The sequence below is a fragment of the Neofelis nebulosa genome, chromosome 2, assembly GCF_028018385.1.
Source record: "Neofelis nebulosa isolate mNeoNeb1 chromosome 2, mNeoNeb1.pri, whole genome shotgun sequence".
NCBI classification, from domain to species: domain Eukaryota; kingdom Metazoa; phylum Chordata; class Mammalia; order Carnivora; family Felidae; genus Neofelis; species Neofelis nebulosa.
The window spans coordinates 61,710,043-61,735,008 of record NC_080783.1 but is presented as its reverse complement, the minus strand read 5'-3'; the positions used below and the strand labels follow the sequence as shown (position 1 = coordinate 61,735,008).

The following is a 24,966-nucleotide window of genomic DNA, read 5'->3' as shown; positions in this document are numbered from 1 at the left end:
AAGAATACCTTTTTATTGGTGGTTTTATACAGTTTCTGGAAGTTTTTGACACTCCTCCCATTGAAAGGTGGAGTTCATTTCTACACCCTTAAATATGCGCCAGACTCAGTGACTCATGTCTAAAGAATGGAATGTGGCAGAAATAATACCATGTGACTTCTGAGACTAAATTTCCCCTAGCTGTCTCCCTTGTAATGATTGCTCTTGGAAGCCAACCATTTCACCATTTGGTAAAAAAGCCAAGCCACCACAAGGAAAGCTCATGCACAGGTTTTCCAACAGTTCCGGATGAACTGGCAGATGACAACCAACATCAGCTAACAGACATGTGAGTGAGTTTTCAGATTATTCTAGCCCCCACTCTTTGAGCCACCCCAGCTGACACTAGGCACAGCAGAGATAACTGGTCTCCGAGTTCTTCCAAAATTATGAGTAAGTGGATGTTGTCACTGTTTTAAGCCATTAAGTGTTGGGGTGGTTGGTTAGGCAGCAACAAACAACTGGAACCGATTTTGCTAACGTAATAAAACTGAAAACATGCAGCAATGACTTCGGGACTGGTCAGAAGGCAGAATTTGGGAAGGTCTTCAAGAAACTGTCAGTGGACGCTTTACGGTTTTTGGAGACATCATTGGTTAGGGTTGACAGGAAAGTGAGGAAAATGTTATCAGAAGCTGACATATAGTGGTAGAAAGTTCAGCAACACTGTCATCTGTGGTTATATGGAAAATAGAAATTACACAAATTAACTGCATGGCCAAAGGAGACTTTCAGAGAGAGCACCGAGTGCTGCCTGGGTTTTCTAACTGACTATAGTAAGAGGCAAAGGAAGAGAGATAAGAAAGAACTGTTACATAGTATAGGAGCCAGGAATTGCTGGATTCAAAAATCACAGCTCCAGGGGCACCTGCGTGGCCTAGTGGTTTAAGCCTCCGACTTCAGTTCAGGTCATAGTCTCACAGCTCATGGGTTCAAGCCCCGCGGCAGGCTCTGGCTGACGATTCAAAGGCTGGAGCCTGCTTCGGAGTCTGTGTCTCCCTCTCTCTCTCTCTGCTTCTCCTCCGTTTGAGCTCTGTCTCTGTCTCTCTCAAAAATAAAGAAAACATTAAAAATTTAAAATAAATAACAGCTCCTCTTTCCCCGCCTCTCCAAATGGCAAAGGAAATGGCTTCCAGGTGAAGATCAAATTCAGAGTGTTACCTGGAAAACAGTTCAAAGGCAAAGCCACCAGTTGACTATAAAACTGGCAAGACCTCACAAAGATTTCAGGCGTTGCTTCATCGACCTTTGCAAGCAGACGAAAGGCATGCAAGGCATGCAAACCGAAAGGGTGTTACCAGACAACAGCTTTGGAGAATCTAAGGTACAGAAGGGCTAAGTGACACTTATGCAAGTGGCTTTTGTCTTTGTTAGTTATCCACTGATTGATAAGAAGCCTACATCGTTTTAAAAAAAAAATTTTTTTTTTACACTTATTTATTTTTGAGAAACAGAGTGAGACAAAGCGTGAGCGGGGGAAGGGGCAGAGAGAGGAGACACAGAATCTGAAGCAGGCTCCAGGCTCTGAGCAATTGGTCAGCACAGAGCCTGATGTGGGGCTCGAACCCACAAACTGTGAGATCGTGACCTGAGCCCAAGTCCCACGCTCAACCGACTGAGCCACACAGGTGCCCCACCTACAATGTTTTTTAAAAGAATTACAGTCGGCTTAGACTGAGAGGAACATTCAGGCCGTCGGTCCCCAGACTCCTAAGGGCAGAGCGCCGCCTAAACAACTATTAGCCCCAAACGTGCTACTTTCAGCGGAGGAGGGCAGGCTCCAAAGGTGAAACCGAGGGCGCGGAGGGCGGAGCCAAAAGCTACGTCCCGGAAGTGGGACTGAGGCCTAATTGAACTGGCGCCGCGCTCCCCGGTGGTATCAGAGCGGTGGCTGCATGCCTCCCATTTTTCTCTTTTTTGAACAGCAGTGTGCACAGTGCTTATCCTGGGCGTGTCCCACCACTGTGTATTAGATGCGGTTGGCAGATGGCTTGTCTCTTGATTCATGGGTCTTCAGATTGCCAGGAGCTTCGTCTGGAGAACAGTACCCAAGGAGCCTCTGCTGCTGGACCTGATTTATGTGTCCAGATCGCACCCTCAAGCCTGAGCATGAGGCTACAGCAGGTGCAGCGTTTAAGGGGTCTAGGTACAGGGCGGGGCTGGTGGGGAGTGGTTGGGGGAGGTGATGAGCGTATTTTGCATGTAGGACGAAATGTAAATAGTTTATGTGCAATGGGTGAATTGTGATAATCTTAAAACCTGTCCACAAATTATTTGAAATTCTTCCCAACAAAAAATACAGCTTAATTCCTCCCTGTTTTGAACCATAATTGGCCCCAGTGATTTGCTTCTAACAAGTACAATACACTGTGTGACTTCTCAGACAACATCACAAAATGAGAGACAGCTTTCACCTTGTTTTCTTTCTTCTTGGGATGTCTGCCTTTGGAACCCAGCCACCATTTTGGTAGGAAGCCAAGCAGCCACATGGAAAGGCTGTGTGTAGGTGTCTGGCCCCAGCTCCACCCAAGGTCCTGGCTCACAGCCAGTATCAACAAGCCAGCTGTGAGTAAGCAAGTTTTGAGCCGGCCTCAGCCACCAGTCTCAAGCCACCCCAGATGATGGCGTAGGACAGAAACTGTCCTTGCTCAGAGCTGCCCAAATTACAAATTCACAAGAAAAATAAATGCGGTTATTGTTTTAAGGCACTACGGCTTGGGGTGGTTTGTTATGCAGTGGCAGATACCCGGGTACTGACATGGAAACATCTACTAAAAATGTTCTAATGTCTAAACAAAACCTTGTGACAATTACATCATTTTATGCATTGTAAGTTACAACTGCTTTATGGTCCCTGGCTTTATCACTTCCTAGCGCTGGGGTCTTCGGTAAGTCAGTCTCCTGAGGTTTTCTGCAACTGTAAGATAGAGATAAAAATACTTGTCTTTTAAAAAATCATTTATGGAGCAACAAGGAAAATGATCTATTGTAGGTTATAAAACTAGATTCAAATGATTACAACTTTAAAAATGTGTAGGTGAGAAATAAGTGGATTCTATTAGTGGGCTTGAAAGCAACTTTCCTTCGGGGGGCACCTGGGTGGCTCAGTCAGTTAAGCGTTGGACTCTAGATTGCAGCTCGGGTCATGAGTTAGAGCCCCACATGGGGCTCTGTGTGAAGCCTGGTTGGGATTCTGTCTGTCTGCCTCCCCCACCCTTCCTGCTTGCTAAACTTTTTAAAAATAATTTTCCTTCTATTTTCCAAATTTCTGTAAGATTATTTGCTTTAGTAATCAAAAAAATGTAAGTGCTAAAAAAAAAAAAAAAAAAAAAATCCCCTTGTGCATTCCCAGCCCAAACCCAGGGAATGGGTTGGGTCATTTCTTCTCACTGACCTCCCTGCTGGTTCAATCATGTAAAATGTCTTGTAAGAGTAACAGAGACAAAACAACATCCTGTTACTTGGGGTTTGGAAGTCAATGAAGGGCTGACTCCAGAACCCAGATATCCTGCCTCCCTAGCCAGTGCACCATTCCCTCACACTGTACCTCTCAATACGAGTTAGTTTTCACCTATATGGGCTACACATTAAAACCAATGTCAAGTTAAATGCTCATCTTTTAAGTAACCAGAAGTCCCAGCTGTCTGAGCTCAGAGGCCATGTAATCCAGTGGTCAGGGGAGTTGGTCAAAATGCGTGGGTTGGAAACCTGCCTCCCTCACGTATTATCTGGGGTCTTCGCAGATGTACGTAAGGATTTTTTTTTTTTCTAGACTATGCGAGCAGGGGAGGGAACAGAGGGGTGGAAAGAGATAAAGAGAAAGAGAGAGAGGGCGAGAGAGCAAATGTTAAGCAACTGTTAATCTACCACGCTCAGTGTAGAGCCCAACATGGGGCTCCATCCCACGACCCTGGGATCATGACCTGAGCCGAAATCAAGAGTCAGATGCTCAACTGCAACTGACTTAGCCACCCAGGTGCCCCATAAAGATCTTGGGAGGAAATCATCCTGTATTACACAGATGGGCCGTAAATCCACTGGTTAGTATTCTTATAAGAGAGGGAGACAGAGAGAGCAAAACCCCATGTAAAGATCGACTAGAGACTCGGGTTATGTAGCCACAGACTGAGGAATATCTGGAGCCAGAAGAGGCAAAGAAGGGATTCTCCCTTAGGGCCTCAGAGGGAACACAGCCCTGTGGACACCTTGATTTCGGGCTCCTAGCCTGCAGAACTGCGAGAGAATACATTTTGTTGTTCTGTGGTAATTTGTTACGGCAGCTCCGGCAAACTACCGGAGTGGATGAAGCTCAGTCACAACACTGTATGAAAAAAACACTGAGGTTACAGGGGGAAAATGATATTTAAATAAAGTTTTTAAAACATGCAAACTGATACTTTAGATTATTTATAGGTACATGTAAATAAAAGCATAAAGAAACAAGTGGGAATGATAAGCACCAGATCTAGGGATTGGGAACCGTGAGGAAAGAAGGGCACACAATGGGGGTTCACAGAGGGCTTCAGCTGTGTTGATGATACTGAGTTTATTTTTAAGAGGGAGAGAGAGGGCGCACGTGAGCAAGGGGCATAGAGAGAGAGAGAGAATTCCACGAGAGGTAGAGAGAGAGATGTGGGGCTCACCCGAAGCAGGGCTCAAGCTCACCTGATGTGGGACTGGAACTCATGAACCTGATAATGGCCTGAGCTTAATGACTGGGCCACCCAGGCGCCCGATAATACTGGGTTTCTGAAGCGGAGTGGTCAGGTCAAGCATGATCAATATCCTGTTTTTAATACCATTGTGTAGGACTAAACTATTTCATGATTAAATTTAAAATAACATTTGAAAGGAGAAAGGAGAAGGACGTGAAGGGAGGTGGATAGCCTCGAAGGTGGTGAACCTCCTTCTCGGGTAGCACATGACCTTTCAAATGTCAGCCAGAACAACATGATTTGGTGCGAGTGTTATCTCCCGACGCTTAATAAGCAGTTGAAAAGCACTTTGTTAATATTCAGAGTTCTGATGTCGTTTATAAATAATTCCAATAGTAACCTTTTTCATTGGAAAAACACCTGTATAGTGCTGACTCTGATTACTCCCTGTGGATCTTGCTTAGCTAAAAATTAATATATCATACTTTCTAGAATGACAGACTGTGGGCTGGAATCAGAGAAAACAGTAATTTATAAGATGGAGTAATTACTGGACGATCCAGGTACTATTTACTGACTTTCTTCTTCTTTGTTCTCAAGCCAGCAAAATTATCGAGTCCACATTCCCAGAGTCCTTTTATTAGCCTTAATCTTAGGTTGTCTATCAAAAACAATACTGTTGTGGATTAATAAACACCACAAGCCCATAATAAGCGGCACAGGCCCTTCGTCCTCTGCGGTAATAAGTGAGCTCAGCTGAAGCATTATCAAAGTGTGACTGACTAGCTGGGCTTTTGGGCGCTTGCTCCCTTGGCATGACTGAGGCCACCTCCCTGGCTGTGCTATTTGGAATATCCACCAGGTGGCAGCAACTCCTTGGCTGCCAACCAGTGGCCTCCAAGGACAACTGAGGCCACCATTGACTTCCTCCTCACCAGTTGGGCGGTTGTGGTGTCAAAGTTAGATTTAGTGGTTTCTCTTTGAGCTGGGATTTAGAAAAACATTGCGACCATTTTCAATTAGAAAGTATTCAGGTTTAATCAGAACTAACATAAACAATAATTTGATATGGGATATATGCAGTCTCACATTCTTTCCTTTTTTTTTTCAGTACACTTGGTGAAATACTTTATTATTTTTAAAACATTCCTATTTCCCACAGTGCACTAGGCATGTGATCATTTTAAATAATGAGCCATGTATATTGTGAAGGTACAGTGGAAGTCAACATCTATAATAATCAAAGAAACAGGTAATCTTTCAAACAATTTGAATTTTATGAAGGGCAGAATCATGACAGCAGGTAAAATACGGCTGGTTCCAATGGTCTCTTCTTGCAGAGCACTATTGCTAAAATCCAGATTCAGCTGGGAAATGTCACATCAAGTCTCTAGTTTCCTTATTCTGTTTACAGTGCCCAGATTCAGAAGCTCTGAACTCTTAAGCACCCTAAAAGGTCCCTAAAAGGATGATTAAGATCATTGTCCTCAGAAATTTCTGAGCTTACACAGGCTAATTTTCAATTTAAGGAAGACTCTCTCACATCCCTCAGCTATAAAAATTCTAAGCATGTTTGAGATGTATGAAGGAAAATAACCATGAACTAGAAAAATGCCTTCTCTAAACTAAACATAAATGTAGAACACTAGAAGAAATGTGGTGACAGAGCTACCCCTGGCTTTGGCATCTGACAGATTTGAGCCCTTTCCCTAATGAACCATGGGATCTGGGGTATCTCTTCCGTGTAATCGATTTAACATTTTCTCTCTTCCTGACCTCCTGGGTCTGTGAGACTCACACAGAACAAATAATCTAGATGCTCAATAAATGTTTGTTGAATATTATTAAACTAAGTATAAGTCATGGTGCCGGGTCTTTAAAAGCTATAGTTTAATAAACAACCCTAAATATATAACCATACAGGTTTTATAACTAAAACATAAGGCAGTCCTGGTTTTCAGAAATGAACTATGGATATCCTTCCATCCATACCGAGTAGTGGTTTTCAGCTCTGGGCAGCTTTTCACAAGTCCCAGTGCCCAGGGGTTTTGGGGTGGGAACAAGCTATCATTTTCATGTTGTTTGGTTGGTTAGTTGTTTGGCTGGTTGAGCCCTCTGGGTGATAATAATAAGCAGCCAGGATTGAGAACCACTGTTCTACTGCAAAAGTAAGTTAGTGTCGTTACTGAATATTGGTTATAATTCAATCAGAGTAAAAATGAGTTTCTAGTTGAAATAATTTTCTACTATTTATGGCCAGAAGGATGGGGCTATGTCCAGATCACTTTTCTTTGTTCTGACACTTACTCTTCTATTTCCCTTTGTACAAAAGAAAAATTGCTTGATGCAGAAAATGTGAAAAGCACAATGAAAATAAAACAACAACAAAAAAGCACTCCAAATCTGTAGCTACTGAACACATTGGGGCATGTCCTTGCAGTTTCTTTTTTCTTGTGTATATATGTGTATTTTTAAAATGAAAATAGAATCAGGCCACGTTTTATAGCCAGTTTGTTTACTTGAGAATACAATGTAGTATCTTCACATACCAATGAACTTTCTTCAGTGACATGGTTTTTAATGGTTACTTTGTAGCTATTAGATACATGATAATTTCTTTAATTTCTTATTACTTAACATTAGATTGTTTTCAATTATTCTATTATTTTTTGCACAAAGCTCTCATAATTTCTTTGAATAAATACCCCACCTTTTATATTTACTCCTGATCAGTTCAAGCAGGCTTTAGATGAATCAACAAACAGAAGGATGAGTTTCTTGGAAGTACGGTTACCAATGACCTATCTCCGCCTTCCAGAAGTACCTCCAGAATAGCTGGCTATCTTAGCCAATACCGTCAGGTAGGAAGACTCATAATTAGCTGACTATTCACTAGGTCAGCGGTTCTCAAAGTTTAATATATATACGAATCACTTGTCAAGTGCAGAGCTTGTCAAAACGCGAATCTGGGGTTGAGGCTGAGATTCTGGTTGTCTAACAGGCTCCCGGGTGATGCTGATGCTGCTGGTCAGTGGACCACACTTGAGTAGCAAGGACCAAGATTATATTCCCATTAGATCGAGTATACGTGTGTCTCATCTTTGGGTTTCCTCATAAAACACAATGATGTCCTCAAATAAAGGGGCAGATATTGAACTGAATATCTATTTTCAATAATGTATTTATTCAAGCCAGTTCATTTGGACCTTGCTTTTGTAAGAAAAAAATTTTGCTCTGTAGTTTTAGCATTCTCTCTAATTTCTAGATGACCACAGGCAGCTTTTCTTTCAATGTTAGAAATTCTATAAAAGAGAAAGTTCAAGGATTTATATCTGAGACTGAGATATGTCATGGATCCCAGAGGTGAATAAAGCAGCATACCCTTTCATCCATTCATTATAGGAATCTTTCCACTTTCACAGGGGCCGTTGGAAATCTGAATTGCAAAGAGTATGCTTAGTGATTGATGGGATTTTCCAGGAAATGTCACATTGTTTTTTGACCAGGAAAAACTAAATAAACAAGTACTTCACAGTTTTTGTTTTTGTTTTTGTTTTTTATTATTTTTTTTAACGTTTATTTATTTTTGAGACAGAGAGAGACAGAGCATGAATGGGGGAGGGGCAGAGAGAGAGGGAGACACAGAATTGGAAGCAGGCTCCAGGTTCTGAGCCATCAGCCCAGAGCCCGATGCGGGGCTGGAACTCACGGACGGCGAGATCGTGACCTGAGCTGAAGTCGGCCGCTCAACCGACTGAGCCACCCAGGCGCCCCCACAGTTTTTGTTTTAACAAGGCAAGGTAACCCACCCTGTACTTTGAATATTGACAACACTTAACATTGAAACAACTTCTTAAAATTTATTTATTTATTTAATGTTTATTTATTTATTTTTTTTAAAAAAAAATTTTTTTTTAACATTTATTTTATTTTTGAGACAGAGAGAGAGACAGAGCATGAATGGGGGAGGGTCAGAGAGAGGGAGACACAGAATCTGAAACAGGCTCCAGGCTCTGGGCTGTCAGCACAGAGCCCGACGCGGGGCTCGAACTCACGGACCGCGAGATCATGACCTGAGCCGAAGTCGGCCGCTTAACCGACTGAGCCACCCAGGCGCCCCAATGTTTATTTATTTTTGAGAGAGAGACAGAGCATGAGCAGGGGAGGGGCAGAGAGAGAGAGGGAGACACAGAATCTGAAACAGGCTCCAGGCTCTGAGCTGTTAGCACAAAGCCTGACGTGGGGCTTGAACTCATGAACTGAGCCAAAGTCAGATGCTCAGCGGACAGAGCCACCCAGGTGCCCCTAAATTTATTTTTTATTTAAAAAAATTTTTTGGGGCGCCTGGGTGGCGCAGTCGGTTAAGCGTCCGACTTCAGCCAGGTCACGATCTCGCGGTCCGTGAGTTCGAGCCCCGCGTCAGGCTCTGGGCTGATGGCTCGGAGCCTGGAGCCTGTTTCCGACTCTGTGTCTCCCTCTCTCTCTGCCCCTCCCCCGTTCATGCTCTGTCTCTCTCTCTGTCCCAAAAATAAATAAAAAACGTTGAAAAAAAAATTTTTTTTTTTAATTTTTTTAAGTTTATTTATTTATTTTGAGAGAGACAGAGACAGCCTGAGTAGGGGAGGGACAGAGAGAGAGAGAGAGAGAGAGAGAGAGAGAGAGAATCCCAAGCAGGCTCTGCACTGCCAGCACAGAGCCCCATGTAGGACTCGAACCCACGAACTGCAAGATCATGACCTGAGCCAAAATCAAGAGTCAGGTGCTTAACTGCCTGAGCTCCCAGGCACCCCAAATCCAACACACTCTTAAGAACTATTTATTTTTAGGGCACCTGGGTGGCTCAGTCAGTTAGGGGTCCAACTTCAGCTCAGGTCATGATCTCACAGTTTGTGAGTTCGAGCCCTGCATTGAGCTCTGTGCTGACAGCTTGGAGCCTGGAGCCTGTTTCAGATTCTGTGTCTTCCCCTCTCTCTGCCCCTCCCATGCTTATGCTCTGTCTCTCAATAATAAACAAATGTTTAAAAAATTTTTGAAAAAAAAGAACTATTTCTTTTTCATGTTCTTTGTCAGTCATATTAAATGTTTTCTTTGGAGAAAATTATTATTAAATCCCGTAAATTTTTATAATATTTATTCTCATAGTTAAATTATTCCACTTGTTTGTACAGGTGGAAATTTAATTGTTTAATGATTTCTGGTTTGTTTTTTTTTTTAACATCAGGTTAGCATCCCTTCCTTAGTCAGCAGCCCACAGTACAAGCTAATTAAATTAATTAACCCCTGCATGTCAGCTCACATACTGTATTCAATCAGTTAAAATACCAAAGATACTGCAGAATAATTACTAGACTCACGATTTGATCAGTGTTTCAGACTTTTCAATAGGTCCACATACAGATATTTCATATGTACTTTATTGTGTTGTCACCATAGCAACTCTGTGAAACATTAATTTTATCTCTGTTTTATAAGTGACAGAGCTGAAGTGCAAAGATGTTAAGTGACTTACCAGAAATCTCACATTCAGGGAGTGGCAGAACAGTGAAAATAGTACCTTTTAAAATTTTCTACTACCAACTCATTTTCTTCTTAATTTCCCTATTAAAATGTTCAGAATAAAAAAAGCCTTAATTTAAAAATATAAGATACAAAAATGCAGATGTTTTATCCTTTTTGTTATGCTGTGATAGATTCCTTTATCTCTGAAAATAAAATAAAAATATAAGATACAGGGGGCGCCTGGGTGGCTCAGTTAGTTAAGCATCTGACTCTTGATTTTGGCTTAGGTCATGAGTTCGAGCCCTGCATAGGGCTCTGCGCTGAGAGTGTGGAGCCTGCTTGGGATTCTCTCACTCCCTCTCTCTCTACTCCTCCTGCACACACTCATTCACTCTCTCTCAAAATAAATAAATATTCATACATATATATGATACATATATATGATACATATATGATACACGTATGATACATATATATGATGTATGTATGATATATGATACATATATGATGCATATGTATCATACGTGTATCATTGGCAGAGCCCAATGTGGGGTTCGAACTCATGAAACCGTGAGACTGTGACCTGAGCTGAAACCAAGAGTCAGACACTTAACTGACTGAGCCACCCAGGCACCCCTAAAACCGTTCTTAAAAAGTTTATATAAATGTATCACTTCTTGGCCTATTGGCTAAGATCAAGTGTAAAAAGTTTATATAAATGTGTAAAAAAGATAATCTTATAAAGTTACATATATTGTGTCAAAATATCTTTTATGTAAATAGCTCTTTCCTAATTTCCATTTCTGCTTTCACAGCTTTATAATCCTGTGATGTCCTACAACCACAGACCTCCAGTTCTCTTGATATTCAAGACTAGACTGCTGAAACCTTCCAGCCAAGAGACACGTCCCGTAGAATCCGGAGTCTCTCAGTAAAATGAAGCATCTTCTATAGTATGGCCAAAGACCTATTTCCCGTCTACGTTTCTAATTCTTCCAGTCCCAGAAATACGCTGGTGTCCATCAATTACATTTCATCCTTTGGAAGATGAGCATTGCTAGGGATGACTGCCTCAGCGCACTGGCCCAGTTCAACATGCACAGGCCCCCTCGCTGTCCAAGAAGAGCCCACAACATCGCCTCAGGCTTGTCTGGAATTGCACAACAACCGACTGGAAAGTCTTCCTGTAGAGTGGTTTCACAAGATCAGGTCAGTTTGCCTGCCTGATAACATTATACTAAAAGTGGCCTTTCACTTAGGAGTAACAAAATTTAAGTGTCCAGCAACCCCTTTTTGTTAAAAAGGACCCATCCTTGCCTCTTCTTTTCCTTTCCAACTTCTGTCTTCCAACAAAGGATCTGCCAGACATGTTCTTGGGGCATTTGGGAACTTGAATTTGGAGGAAAGACTGAGGATTAAAAGCACTCAGGCTAGTGGTGATAGAAAAATTTCTCAGAGAGAACCTGATTTTTATGTGGGCATGTGACCTTCCAGAACCTCTATCTCCTTTGCAGCTAGGCATGATATGGTGTGGCCATATGACTAAATTTTGGCCAGTGGGATGTGAACCAAAATAACATGTGTAACTTCTGGGTTCTGCCTTTAAGAAGAAGGGGTGTGTCTTTCCTTCTCTCCCTCTTTTCTTTTCTTTTTTTCTTTTTCTTTTTCTTTTTTTTATTTTTTATTTTATTTTTAATTAATTTTTTAAAAATTTACATCCAAATTAGTTAGCATGCAGTGCAGCAATGATTTCAGGAGTAGAATCCAGTGATTCCTAGAACCCAGTGCTCATCCCAACAAGTATCCTCCTTAATGCCCCTTACCCATTTAGCCCATCCACCCCCCACAAACCCTCCAACAACCCTCAGTTTGTTCTCTATATTTAAGAGTCTCTTATGTTTTGTCCCCCTCCCTGGGTTTTCCCTTTTTTTAATGTTTATTTATTTTGAGAGAGAGAGAGAGAGAGAATGGGGAAAGGGCGGAAAGAGAGGGAGAGAGAGAATCCTAAGCAGGCTCTCTGCTGTCAGCACAGAGCCCCACATGGGGCTCGTGAGCTCATGACCTGAACTGAAATCAAGAGTTGGACTCTTAACCTGACTGAGCCACCCAGGTTCCCCTCCTTCTTTCCTCTAGCAGAAATGTGGGTGTGGGAATGGACCATCATGGTCAGAAAATGAGGGCAATATCCAAGAGATAATAGAATAACAAGAGAGAAAGAAGAACTGGGCCCTTGACTACTTTGCAAAGGAAAGCCACCAAACTTTCATGTGGGAAAGAAATAACCTTCTAACTTCTTAAAGCCATTGCATACCATTCTTACCTGCTTGAGTGGATTTCCTCCCAATGTCTATATTTGTGTCGGTCCCTGCAGTACCTTTCAGGCTCTGGGCCCTCCCAGCACCCCGTACCCCACTATGATTAACTAGGCCAAGTTTAGGATACTGCAAGGTACAGTTTGTTCTGTACTTTCTCTACTCTCTCTTTCCCCTGTGGTTCATAGATATGTTCTCTGTGAAAAGCATTACACAATGTTCTTTCATTCTGTTCTCTGCTCTAAGCTTTCAGTCAATCAATCAGTCTTTCTCACTTTCTCTAAGGGTCTGTTATTAAGTTCACCACCTTTGTGTTGTTGGCATCTATTAAGGCTGCAATTCTGTGGTTCTGCTGCTCATTCCTGACTGACTTTTTGCACAGTAGAATGGGGTAATTCATTTATCACCTTCAGAAAATTTTATCTGCACCTACATGGGAAAAGGACAGTCTCTCTCGCATAAAAGCACTGGGAAGATTACTTTCCCAAGGAAAACAGACAAATTCTCACTGTCATCTCTTTGTCATCTCTCATGACACAGCCACTCTTGGCAGAAGTAACTGGATCTCAACCAGATCCAGAGGCTGAAATAAGCCCCACCTCATCCCTGCAGGAAAGCTGGCAACTGTGGGGGATGGAGGGCCGTTCACCCAAGCCAGAGAAAATTGTACCTTGAAACAGAACAATTGGTAGTCCAGGCAAGCTGTTGGCACCAGAAAGATGCTGCAAGAATTACGGTGGCCTCTTTATTGGAAGGAAGAACGTGGCATTGAGAAATCTAGGAGCAAGTTATATTTGAAGAGCTAGGTGTTTAGTTGGTACTAGAGAGGTCTGTCAGCAGATAGCAGGACTTTAGGCATCAGGCAAAAGTTCAATGACAGGACTTCGGGTCCTAGAGTAGTGATTCCCAACTGTGAGAGGTGATTCTGTCTCTCCAGGGAACATGTCTGGAGATATTTTTAGTTGTTACAATTGGGGGATGCTAATGGCATCTAATGAATAGAGGCCAGGGATGCTGGCCTCTAAATGCATAGAGCAGCCCTATACACAGACATACACAATAAAAAAATTGTCCGGCACAAAGTATCAATAATGCCAATGTTGAGAAACCCTACCCTAGAAAGACTGATATTAATAGGGCATGACCCCTATTTCAGGGATGACAGGGGTCCTGAGAAGTCTGCTAAGGTACAGACTCAAGAACAGGAAAGTAAGACCTGGCCCCAATACCAAAGCTAAACTGGAGGTGAGAGAGGCAAGACTGAATCCCATTTATCAGGACTGAGGCACAATGTCATGGCCAGACTAGGAGCTAAGTATATTCATACAAAATCCCTAGGGGATCCAACTAGAACATCTCAAACCCTTCTAGAAAACTAGGAGGATTGTTTTCTAGCAGGATTCTTAACCTGGTCCCATAGATCTTTTGGAGGCAGAGGAAGATCCATGTGCATAGATAAGGGGATCCTCAAATTTTATGCAAAATTATGTGTTTGCATCTTCCTAGGGTAAGGATGGAAAGCTTCCTTCAAGATCTAAATGTGGCTATAAGACCCATAACAGGTCAAAACCCACTGTTGATGGCCTAAAATATCAGGTTGAGTCTGCAGGAGAGAAAGACAAGGTCTTATGGAAAGAGGAAAGATGAAAAAGTAATGATAACAGCCAGTGGTACTTAAACACTGTGTGCCTGGTACTGTTCTGTTGCCTAACTTGGATTAACTCATTTAATCTTCATAACAATCTTAGGAAGCACATACTTCTTCAACCTCATCTCATAGATGAAGAAACTAAGGCTAGACTTTCTCTAAGACAGTGCTTCCTAACTTTCTTCATAACACGCCACACACACGCAAAAGCTATCATATAGAAAAAATGTTAGAATTAATAAGAGAGTTTAGTAAGCTTGCCATAAATAAGATCAATAAACTACAATTGCAGATCTATACTTTATCAACAAATATTCAGTAAGCACAATTAAAAGAAAGATGCCAGTGTTGATGACAAATTACAAGGCATCTTGGGATAAATCCAACAAAACATATCCAAGATCTTTATGGAGAAATCAAAAAGTGTAATAGTGTATGTCAAAGGCATAGTGGGCTAAAGGGACAAAGATGCTTTTGACCAGAGGCAACTTGGCCATGGGATCTTGCAGCCCCATGTCTATTTCTCACCTGTTGGCTTTGACCTCTTCAGGGCTAAGGGTTTTAAATCTCTGAAGCCCATTCAGGGCAAAAGACATGCATAGACACTTTTCCAAAGAAGACATCCAGATGGCTAACAGACACATGAAAAGATGCTCAACATCACTCATCATCAGAGAAATACAAATCAAAAACACAATGAGATACCACCTCACACCAGTCAGAATGGCTAAAATTAACCACTCAGGCAACAGCAGATGTTGACAAGCATGCAGAGAAAGGGGATCTCTTTTGCACTGCTGGTGGGAATGCAAACTGGTGCAGCCACTCTGGAAAACAGTATGGAGGTTCCTCAAAAAACTAAAAATAGAACTACCCTACGACCCAGCAATTGCACTACTAGGCATTTATCCAAGGGATGCAGGTATACTGTTTCGAAGGGACACATGCACCCCAATGTGTATAGCAGCACTATCGACAAGAGCCAAAGTATGGAAAGAGCCCAAATGTTCATCGACAAATGAATGGATGAAGAAGATGTGGTGTGTATACACACACACACACACACACACACACACACACACACACACATACACACAATAGAGTATTACTCAGCAATCAAAAAGAATGAAATCTTGCCATTGCAACAACGTGGATGGATCTAGAGGGTATTATGCTAAGCAAAATTAGTCAGAGAAAGGCAAATAGCATATGACTTCACTCGTATGTGGAATTTAAGATACAAAACAGGTGAACATAGGGGAAGAAGCAAAAATAATACAAAAATGGAGGGGGACAAAACATACGAGATTCTTTTTTTAATTTTTTTTTAACGTTTATTTATTTTTGAGACAGAGAGGGACAGAGCATGAACGGGGGAGGGTCAGAGAGAGGGAGACACAGAATCTGAAACAGGCTCTAGGCTCTGAGCTGTCAGCACAGAGCCTGACGCGGGGCTCGAACCCACGGACTGTGAGATCATGACCTGAGCTGAAGTCGGCCGCTTAACCCACTGAGCCACCCAGGCGCCCCTAAACATACGAGATTCTTAAATACAGAGAACAAACTGAGGGCTGCTGGAGGGATTGTGGGTGGGGGGTGGGCTAAATGGACAAGGGGCACTGAGGAAGACACTTGCTGGGATGAGCACTTGGTGTTATATGTAGGGGATGAATCACTGGATTCTACTCCTGAAATCGTTGTTGCACTATATGCTAACTAACTTGGATGTAAATTTTAAAAAGTTTTTTAAATGACAGTCAGGAAAAAAAAATCACCAAAGTCCATTCAGAACATATCAGTTTGTTTACATGGCACACCAGATAGAAAACTTTGCTATTACCATTAAAGAAATTTAATTACAAATCTTCCAACAAAGAAAACACCAGGCCTAGCTATTTCTTTTTATGTTTATTTATTTATTTTGAGAGAGAGAGACAGAGCATGAGCAGGGGAGGAGCAGAGAGACACAGAATCCGAAACAAGCTCCAGGCTCCGAGCTGTCAGCACAGAGCCCGACGCGGGGCTCGAACTCACAAACCATGAGATCATGACCTGAGCTGAAGCCGGATGCTCAGCCGACTGAGCTACCCAGGCGCTATTTCTAATGGCAAGAGCAGTAAAGACATTTAAGAGACAATTTCAATCATACTTGAAATCTTGCAGAATAGAAAAAGTGGGAATAGTGTCTACCTCACTATCTGAGGCTAGAGTAACCTTGATACTAAAACCAGGCAAGAATTGGAAAAGAACCTTTCAGGCCAATACAAGGTCAATAGATAAAACATAATTGCAAATCTACACTTTAGCAACTCATATACAAAAAGGCACGATGCTGATTACAATGGCAACAAAACGTGTAAGGCGTCTTGGAATAGATCTAACAAAAGATGTGCAAGTCCTTGACGGAAAAAATCATAAAACTTCAGTAAAGGACATTAAAGATGTAAACAATATTTCCCTAAAATGACCTGTAGATTTAAGGATATTCTATTCCTGGAACTTGACAAGCTGGTTCTAAAATATAGGTGAACAAAGAGCTAAGAATGGCCAAAACAATCCTGGAGTTGGACAAATAGAAGCAATGACCCTACTACCGGCTATTAAGATTTGTTAATTAAGTCATTAGTAATTTGGAACATGTTATCAGTTCAGAGATAAATCGGTGGACCAAAACAGAGTCCTGAGTAAGACCCATGAATAGAGGAATGTACGGAAAACTTATCTGTGGTATTGCAGATTAGGAGGAGGGGGACAAATCGCTTCTTGGCCTTTTGGCTAAGATCAAGTGTAGGAGGAGGGGGACAGACCCTTCAGTAAGTATTAATTGATTAGCCAGAAGAGGGGAAAAGTCAAGTGAACTCCTACCTCACACTATACACAAAAATCAATTCTAGATGGATAAAAGGCTTAAAGACAAAAGTTTAAAATTTTAGAAGGATACATAAAATGTTATCTTTCTAATTTTGAGGGAACAAGGGATTTCTTAACACAAAACTGGAAGCATAAATTCAACTACATTAAAATCATAAAACTGCTGTTCCTCAAAAAATATCAAGAGAGTGAAAACAGAAGCCAAACACTGGAGAAAGAGACTCACTACACATATAGTGGACTCAGGGTTAGTATCCACTCATAAGAGCTCCTTTGAACAGATAAGAAAAAGATAAAAATCCGCTCTAAAGATGAACAAATATGAACAGCTTTGAACAGAACACATCCAGGTGGTAAACATATGAAAATATGCTCACCCTCATTAGTTACAAGGGAATTATAATGAGTTCCCGTTTTATAGTCATCAGATTGGCAAAAAAAAAAAAAAAATCTGACAATAACAATGTTGGTGAGAATTTGTAATAATGGTAACTGTTAGATTGTAATCTGGAACTAACAAGGAAAGCTGAACATCAACCCTCCCACCAAGCAGGGTCTCTTCTGGTGTGGTAAGCAGACTTTTAGGATGGCCCCTAATGAGCTCCACCTCTCAGTTTCCGTGCCCAGTGTGTAATTCCCTCCCCTTAAGGTGGGCTGCACGTAGTAACTTGCTTCTAACTAATAGAATATAGCAAAGGTGACGGGATGCCACCTCTGAGATGAAGCTTCAGAAAACTGACTTCTGCCCACCTTTCATTCTTTCTCTTGCTCACTTGTGAGAAGCAAGCTGTACCTATGGAGAGACCCACATGACAAGGGATGAAGGTTCCGGCAAACAACCAGAGAGGACCTGAGGTCTTGAGCCCAACAGTCCAGGAGGAACTAACTCTTGCCAAGAACCCAAGTAAGTGAGCTTGGAGGCAGATTCTTCCCCAGAAGGTGACTGCTTTGGCTGACAACTTGATAGCAGCCTTGTTAGAGCCCAGAGTCAGAGGCCACAGCTGAGCCATGTCTGGATTTCTGGCTCATAGTAACGGTGAGCTGGTTACTGTATGTTGCTTTAAGCTGTTAAGCCAGGGGGTAATTTTTTCTGCAGTGGTAAGTAACTTCTATGAGTAAAAGCACATTGTTTTGCAGAGTATGGAGTACAGGTGAGCCCAGGATGTTAATCCTTCAATCACTGGGGCTGCCAAGAGCAAGTAGGTCAAGGCAGAGCTGGGACAAATAGAGTTCAGGAGCAGGTTAGCTCCAGCCAACAATAGCCTCATCTGTTTACCCCAGTGTGCCATATAGTGTTATGGGGTTTTTGCATATGTGTGCCATTATGTGAAAAAAGTAGGAAAGCACTAGACCATAAAATAATTTCTATTTCCTATCAAGTGTGTTTGGTAATTTATATTTTCCAGGACAATGTCTTCAGTGTTTGATCACCTGAGAACTTGCTAAAAATGCAAACTTTCAGACTCACATCTCAGATCTATGAAGTCAGGTAATTTTCTGGGGCGGGAGCAGCGATCTGTGTTTTTAAAAGGTTCCCAGGTGGTAACGATATAGGTGAAAGTTGGAGAAACATTGTTCAAAGGATTTGTGCATTTCATCTGTTTTCATATTTATTGGCAAAGGTGTCCCAAATACTTTCCTAAATCCTTTCAGCATCTTAAGTTATGTTCTCTGTTCACGACTGTGTTGTTTGTGTTTTCTCCTCCTTGGTCAAGCTCTCATAACGGTTGGCACTACTGTCAGTCTTTTCAAAACATGTGCTTTGCTGCTTCTGTATTTTCTGTTTCAGTAATTTTTTTCTTTTATTTCCATCCTTGTACTTTCTTTAGGTTTATTCTGTTATTCAGTTCCTGTTAACCAAATATTTGGGAGCACTTTTAACCAAATATTTTTCTTAGATTTATTAGGGAGTAGGTAACACATGTGGTATAAATTGTGGCCCCAAACACGTGTTGTAACAGATTGGTGATTAGATATTCTCCAAGTATTTTCCCTCTTTTATACTTTTTACGAAAGACGTTTTACATTTTACTAAAGACAACGGGTAAGTTCCCCTCACTGTCTCTTTCTATAGGGTGCCCCACCCTCACCACCCCCACACCCCAGTTCAGCCATCTTGAATGTACCTACTATAATCTTTCTGGGTTCATGTGGAAGTTTTCAACTCCATCCTCGCAGCGTTTACAGGCCTTGTGTTTTTGTTCGTCCTCTTCAGTATATGGTCACCAAAGTTAGTCAGAAACCTCTGTGGCAAACTGATGTTGGTACATCAGATGGGCCTACCTCTGTGGATTTTTACTTTTAAAAAAAAATGTTTGTTTATTTATTTATTGAGTGAGAGAGAATGTCAAACAGGCTCCACACTTAGTGTGGAGTTGATGCGGAGCTCGAACTCACGAACTATGAGATCATGACTGGAGCCAAAACCAAGAGTCAGGTGCTTGACCGCCTGAGATACCCAAGTGCTCCAGATTCTTACTCTTTTATTACCGATAGCAAGGATAGTCTTCATTTTCACAGTAGGCCAGCCAAATATTTTAGGAGATTTTTAAATTTTTTTTTAACGTTTATTTATTTTTGAGACAGGGAGAGACAGCATGAATGGGGGAGGGTCAGAAAGAGAGGGAGCCCAGAGCCTGACGCGGGGCTCGAACTCACGGACCGCGAGATCATGACCTGAGCCGAAGTCGGATGCTTAACCGACTGAGCCACCCAGGCACCCCTAGAAGATTTTTAAAAGTATGCTTTGTCCAGAATTTTATTTTATTTTTTATTATCTTTTTAATTTAAATTTGAGTTAATATACAGTGCAATATTGGTTTCAGGAGAATTCAGTGATTCATCACTTGCATACAACACCCAGTGCTCATCACAAGAGGTGCCCACCTTAATACCCATCATCCATCTAGCCCATCCCCCACCCACTTCCCTTCATCAACCCTCAGTTTGTTTTCTGTCCTTAAGAGTCTCTTGTGGTTTGTTTCCCTCTCTCCTCTTTTTTCTCCTCCTTCCTGTATGTTAATCTGTTTTGTCTCTTAAATTCCACCAATGAGTGAAACACTATGGTATTTGTCTTTCTCTGATTGACCTATTTTGCTTAGCATAATATGTTCTAGCTCCATCCACATCATTGCAAATGGCAAGATTTCATTCTTTTTGTGTTTCATCCAGAATTTTAAATTCCATACTGGAAGGCTTTCTCTGGACATCTAGTCTTCCATATATCTAGAAATAGAAGTTATCCAGTTTATAACATAAACATCTTCTGTCTTTTCCATAGTTTTTCAGTTGGATGCTTGTTTCATTTTTAAAAGCTTTCTTATTTTTTTATATTTTTGAGCTATAAATTTCCCTCTGAATACCACTTTACCCTGCAATAATGATCAAGGTAAAATCATGATCTTTATGTACTGCCCCGTTAGTCTCCATGAACCCCAAGGAGATCTGTACTATTATTAGTCATCATTTTATCAATGATGAAACTGAAGTAAAGAAAACTTAAGTAATTTCCCTAGGATCATCAGAGATAGGTGGCATGTAGGGAAACTAGAATTCCAATCCAGGTTTGCCTGAATTCAAAATGAGTTCTTGCAACCACTTTAATCTAGCTTGGAGGGGGGGTGCGCAGGAAGCAGGGGGGGATATTTGAGGGGAGAATGAAAAGGAAAAAAAATTGACGTCATTTGGAAAATGGTGCAGGTTGTTAAGGGGATAATAGCAATCCCACCCAGCCTCGGAGAACACGGAGCAAACTGAGGTGTGCCAAGCAGTAACAGGTGTGCAAGAGCACCGCCTGGGCTCTCGGGTGCTCTGACAGCAACTCGTCTTTCCCTCATTCAAATCGTCATTGATTTGTACTTTCTTGGCAATATCTCAGCTTATGAAAAAAAAACAATGTGTAATCCAAATGGCCCTACTTGTAATGTATAGAACCATCACGGGCCAACATATTTTTAGCCCCAAACAAAATAGTCTCTTCTGCTAATCCCAGACCTTGGCTTCAAGCCAACTGGCTTCTTGCTTTTATTATTTGCAATAGAATCCAGGATTCAGAGTGAATAAAAGAGCTGAACAGGAATATAACTCCTGATAATATTGTCTCTGCGCCTTGTGCACTTATCCTTTTTGTCTCGCCCCAGGGGAAAAGCAGTTTTTCTTACTTATGCTAAATCCAGTTGTTCCCCACAGCGACCATGTAAATCTTGGCACCGAGTACGCAGCAGAATAAAAAGTCAAGGCTGTGGGAGGTGCTCACATGAGAGCAACAGGCAGCTGCAAAGCCCCAAACTGCTCCATCCATTTTCTGCTAAAAATAAAGGGTTCTATTCATCAAAAACTTTTATATGTTCTTATGATTTTTCTTACAAAAAAGCCAACATGATATGCAGGCAAAGAAGAATAACTGCCGGTTCACAGACCATGCCATCCTTTCATTTCCCAGAGTAAGCAATCCAGACAGAGGACAAGCAGGAGGGGCTTGCCATTTGCCGAATGTGCCAGACCAAAAAAAAAAAAATGTCTTCTGTAAAAAGGGATCTGACCTCAAATTAGACATCGAAATTGTTCACTTCAAGGGAAACTGTCTCCTTTCTGCACACCCATTTAATCAAATGAATTACCCTAAGCCTGCATGCAAGAGATGTTTCAGCTTTGTTTTAATGTGTTTTCTAAATATTACAGGTTTCTTATCGTTTTTCCGCAGCCAAGGAGAATTGGTTAGAATTTACCAAAATTGAAAGGTTGTTTACACCTGATTCTTTTACTGTCTCCCATTTCCTCCCAGTCTTTCGGAATGATCTTTTTGTTGTAGATCCAAATTACCGTAGACTTTAGAAAGCTTCCTCTACTTATTAACACAATAGCATTAAGGAAAATTTTTAGAGTTAAAAAAAAATCACAATCCCACCTCACTAAAAGGGCAGCTGGTTTACATTCTAGGCTTCTTCTCTGCCCCAAATTTGCATGCTTTCATCTTATATACATACATACATATCCTAGTATGTAATCCTAGTATAGATTGGAATTCTAAAATCCCTAACATTTTATCACGTCCTGACTATTTTCTGTTTCTTTTGTGTTTGCAGATCAGCTTGCCTAGAGAAGGAATTACATTGGCCCAGAAGCTACTCAATTCTTCGTAAGTGCTCCACATATATGTAAATCCTACCTCTCTAACAAGACCAGAAAATCTTTTGGGAGTCTTTCCTATTTCCTTTTGGGCTTTCCACAGACTCTGGGCAAGTGTTAAGTGCCTAGAAAGTGCTTCATTGATAGGATGTTTTCAGTTATTCATTCAGTCTGCTAGGTGTTCACTTAATAGAACTGAAACGTTATTGAATTGAATTTAAATTCCCCATTAATAGGGGTGTCTGGGTGGCTCAGTCAGTTAAGCATCTGGCTTCGGTTCAGGTCATGATCTTGCTGTCTGTGGGTTCGAGGCCCGCATTGGGCTCTGTGCTGACAGCTCAGAGCGTGGAGCCTGCTTCTGATTCTGTGTCTCCCTTTCTCTATGACCCTCCCCTGCTCATGCTCTCTCTCTGTCTCTCTCAAAAATAAATAAACATTTAAAAATTTAAATTTCCCATTAATAAGACAGCAATTACTTGAAATACACAGGAATTTGACTAACGAACACCTCCAAAGCTATGAGTCACTGTGTTCACGGTCTCTCAAACATACCAGCTTCTTCCATGCCTGTCTGTCTTTGCTTCGCTGCTAACCTGGAAAGCACGTTTTCATTCTTTCAAACTGTTGTGCAAATCACCTTCTTTAATGAAGTCTTTCATTAACACACCCCAGGATATAAATCACCAATCTCTTCTTCAGGCCACTCTAAACTTTGTGCTTACTTTATTATAGTAATTTATGTATCATATGACTACCTCTCCGTAAGAACATAAGCTCCCTGAAGTCAAGAACTGTATTGTATTCATGTCTGTACTTCCAACATCTGCCATGTTTCTTTGGATGCCATGATCACTTCAGAGTGTATGTTGAACGTTAGATGATTACTGGACACCTACCTTAGTGGTCTTACAGTTAATGTAATGGGAAAGCAAGTTTAAGTAACTTGTCACAGCATGAGAAGCAAGTCGGAGAACAATGAAGCACAACGTGATGCCGCCATTTCTATGCTTCAAACATTCTGACACAGGGAAGAAAAAAATGACAGCAAAAAAAATGCCAAATGGTTTCAGACCTATTCTATGAATCTAAAAGATAAGCCAGTCACTTTTAAAATGTTTCTTATAGAAAACTTCAGACATATATAAGAACTAGAATAGTTTAATGGAATGTCAAACATCAAGAGTTATTAACATACAGCAAAATCGTATGCCGTTTATGCCCTGATCCACTTTCTCTCCCTACTGGATTACTTTAAAGCTAAATCTAGACATCAAATCATTCTTGCGTAAACATTTAGGATGCAGCTCTATAAGATAAGGGATCTTTCATTAGACACTAAAATAATATCACTATCCTAAAAAAATAATACTACTTTCTTAGTATCATCAAATATCATCAATGTTTAAATTTGCCTCATTAATGTTTTTTTTTTTTTCAGAGCTTTACCATCAGGATTCAAAGAGGCTCATACTTAAATTTGGTTGATGTTTTTCTTAAGTCTCTTTTAACTTAAGACTTTTTTTTTGCCCTTGTAATTTATTTGTTGAAGGAGCTGGGTCATTTGTCCTATAGTTTCCCATATCCTGGATTTAGGGATTGAATCCTCATACTGCGTCAATCATGTTCTTCAGTTCCCTGTACTACTTGTAAACTAGTAGTTAGATTTTAGTCCTGTCTAGTAGAATTTTCTGTGATGATGGAAGTATTCCATATCTGTACATGTGGCTATTGCACTAGTGCGACTGAGGGACTGAATTAATTAATTTTGTTCTAATTAACTTATACTTACACAGCCCCAAATGGCTAGTGCCTGCCATATTGGACAGCACATACAGGTTAATTGAAATTGAAGTTGAAATAGACACATGTTGCAAATGGTTACTGTATTGAATTCAAGTTTGCTGGTTTATCAAGAATATTGCGTAATGGTGCATTTCCACAAGGGGGCGAACATGTCTGGTTGTCTCTGCAATATTAACAGTCCTTTGATGATCATGGTCTATATCCATTAATTCATTAGAAGGTTGCAAAATGATCGTATACTATTTTTATCATTCCTTCTTCACTTATTAGCTTAACTCTATCAAGAAAACTTCCTCTTGTCAACGGTTTTATTGGCCCGAGGTATAGTTTTTACAGGAAAGGCAGAATAAATGCTTGTTTCCTAGCATTCACCAAAGACGATCAATTTTTTTGTTTGTTTAGCATCATTATAAATTCACAGATTTTAATGTTTCATTCCATTGCAGTTATTATTTATTCATCTTGATGCTTAAATTGTCCCATTTTTGGCTCATGGGAACCTCTTCAAATTGGTTTCTGAATCCTTTTGTCATTACCCCATAGTTCTTCATAGCTTCCTTGCTTTCTAATATGACAAAATATTCCAAGCTCATCATAATCATTTCCTGCCCCAGTTAATTAGCCATTTACCCAAAAGGCCGATTCCTTTTGGTGGAAAGTTGTATTTAGAAACTACAGTCTGAGGTCGCCTGGATGGCTCAGTTGGTTAAGCATCCTACTCTGAATTTCGGCTCAGGTCATGATCTCCCGGTTTATGAGTTTGAGCCCTGCCTTGGGCTCCACGCTGTCAGTGCGGAACCTGCTTGGGATTCTCTGTCTCCTCTCTGCCCCTCCCCAACTCATACTCTCTCTCTCTCATAATAAATAAATAAACATTAAAAAAAGAAAGGAAGGAAGGAAGGAAGGAAGGAAGGAAGGAAGGAAGGAAGGAAGGAAGGAACTACAGTCTGGGTGCTAGGAGAGACCAGTGAGCCTGGGTTCATCATTATCTTAGGCTTTTCTAGTAGATAGA

The 24,966-nt window shown here is 41.1% G+C and overlaps 1 long non-coding RNA gene across 2 annotated transcripts; it reads left to right on the top strand.

Moving 5' to 3' along the window:
* The first annotated feature begins 202 nt into the window (after nt 1–202).
* Nucleotides 203–24,202, top strand: LOC131502920 (uncharacterized). Of its 2 annotated transcripts, none has more exons than XR_009257256.1 (5): nt 203–328; nt 11,009–11,402; nt 17,808–17,928; nt 18,431–18,513; nt 22,109–24,202. It is a non-coding gene; the product is annotated as an uncharacterized LOC131502920 (long non-coding RNA). The 2 variants fall into 2 exon arrangements; XR_009257253.1 differs by lacking the exon at nt 203–328 and adding an exon at nt 1,881–2,163.
* The last annotated feature ends 764 nt before the right edge of the window (nt 24,203–24,966 follow it).